Below are 2,630 nucleotides of genomic sequence, written 5' to 3'. Positions count from 1 at the left end.
CCTCTATCCCTTGGATAAATACCTAGTAGTGCAGTTGCTGGGTCATAGGGTAGTTCTATTTTTAGTTTTTTGAGGAACCTCCATACTGTATTCCAGAGTGGCTGCACCAGCTTGCATTCCCATTGAAAGGCATTTTAAAGTTTACTCTTTCCATTTTGGTGCTTTCTTTGGTGATTCTTCCTGCCCTCATCACTGGGGAACCCCTCACCTGCAACTCTGTTCCACTGATCTCTTGCAACTCCAGATGTTAAGTTGTCTACCTCCAGTTTTCTCCTGATGAGGCCCCATTGCTCTGTAGATGGTCTCTAGGGCAAGCTCTAAGTCACCCCATGCCCACTTTTCCTATATGGCCCATATATAATCCATAGAAAGCACACATGAATCCTTGCCCAGACATTTATGAGCTTGAAGCTTTCTACCCTGCAAGTCCAGGCCATTTGGGCCATCTTCTCACTCTTTAGGTTTTGTATTCATGATTCAGATGTCAGCCTACTATGTCTCCCAAACTGCAGGACAGATATGTTAAGGTCCCCATGAGATACCCCTAAAGCCTCTCTCTCTTGACTTGAGGGAAAGCATGTCCCACCCCAAGGGAGTGTCTTCATGGCTCCAAGAGCCCCCATCCCCCCAAAGAAAAATCCTCCCTTAAATCCTTAATGCCCAAGATAATTAGTTCTTAGCCACCTGGTTACAAATGCTTGCATCTTAGTTTGGGATCTTACTTTGGAACGTTCCTCAGTGAGAATTTCCATAAGATCTTTAATGCAAGGAATTCACAGTGGAGACACAGAGAAACAACTAATGAATACCTCGCCTGGAGTGGGGAAGAGAGGAGAGGGGAAGGTCCCACAAGACAGACTTTGAGTTAAACATGATCAACAGAGAGGGAAGGAAGAGAATTCTAAGCTAGACACCAGAACAAGACAAAGCAGTGAGCTCTAAAGGGGCATAGTTATGTAGAGACACTCCAACAGAAGAATGGAAAGTTCATGACTTCTGGAATAAGACCTAGGTTTGAGTCCCAGACCTACCACTTATGACTGTATGATTTTGGATAACCACTCTGCACTTCAGTTTTCTCATACCAAAACTTGTAAGCAGCCAAGATGTCCCTTAGTAGGTGAATGGATAAATAAAGTGTGGTACGTCCAGTCAATGGAATATTATTCAGTGAACTATCAGACGCATGGAAAGGCATGAGGAACCTCAAATGCATATTACTAAGTGAAAGAAGACAATATGAAAAAGGCACATAACTACATGATTCCACTGTCAGACATTCTGGAAAAGGCAAAACTACGGACAGAGCAAAAAGATCAGTGGTTACCAGGAGTTACGGGGAAGGGAGGGATCAATAGGCAGAGGACAGGATTTTTAAAGCAGTGAAACTATTCTGTATGGTACTTTAATGGTGGATACATTTCGTCACACGTGTCCAGACTCATAGAATGCATGACACTAAAAGTGAACCCTAATGTAAACTATGGGTTTGGGTGATTATGATGTGTCAATGTAGGTTCAATGATTGTAACAAATGAACCCCTCTAGTGTAGGATGTTGACAGTTGGGGAGATTGTGTGTATATGGAGACAGGTGATACATAGGAAATCTTTATACATTCTGCTCAATTTTGCTGTGAACCTATTATTTAAAACCTATTATTTAAAAATAATTAAAAACCTATTATTTAAAAATAATCTATTTTTAAAAAACAAGATGTGCATCTATTATCTATTACATCATGATAATAAACTCTGTGGCCCCAAACAATAAGCATTTATTTAGTTTATGAGTCTGCCTTTGGCTATTTAGATTGGGCTGTTCTCCTGGGCTCATGTGGGCAGCTGTTCTGGGCTCAGCTGGACTCACTCACATGTTGTGGCTGACTGGTTCTTGGCTACTCCAGGCTGGCCTTGACTGGGGCAACTGGGACAACTCATTTCTACTCCATGGGCCTCTCCTTATCCAGCAGACTAGCCTGGGCATGTTTTCATGGTGATGGCAGTGGCACAAAAGTTCAAGCAGAAGCACACAAGTGTGTTTTCAAACCTCTGCTCGGGTCATGTATGTCATCCCCGGGACCACAACAAGTTACATGATTGAATTCAGAATTGAGGGGTAGAGAAGGATCTGTCTTGCTGTGAAGAGTTGCAAAGTCATGTGGCAAAGGGCATGGACACCAGGAGGAGTGGAGAATTGGGTCCATTAGTGTAATTAGCCTACCACATAGGGATAATAGTATGTTTCCCCCGTAGGCTTGTTGCAAAGATTAGATGTGGTCAAACATATGTGTTTTATACAGGCCTTTAATAGGAAGTCATAAAGTGGTTAGTTCCTCCCCACACAGGAAACTTAGGCTGTCTCTGGGATTTCTCAGGTAGGGTAGAAGATATTGCAAATTGCTGGAGATACAGCAGCAAAGGCTAACACACAACTTATGCTTTGCTCAGTAGAGCTACCAGTGGGACCCTCCATCATGTATCTGCTACAGCTATTTCTCGTGTTTTGTCTTCAGCCATAGTGAACCACTATGTTACCGGTTGGCAGATACTTGCTCATCATTTACCGAGTTACACTCATCTGAATAGATTCCTACCAGATGACAGGAGTCACTGAAAGCCTTTCAAACC

Source organism: Leopardus geoffroyi, chromosome D1, assembly GCF_018350155.1.
Source record: "Leopardus geoffroyi isolate Oge1 chromosome D1, O.geoffroyi_Oge1_pat1.0, whole genome shotgun sequence".
Taxonomy (NCBI): domain Eukaryota; kingdom Metazoa; phylum Chordata; class Mammalia; order Carnivora; family Felidae; genus Leopardus; species Leopardus geoffroyi.
This window is presented reverse-complemented; position numbering follows the sequence as displayed.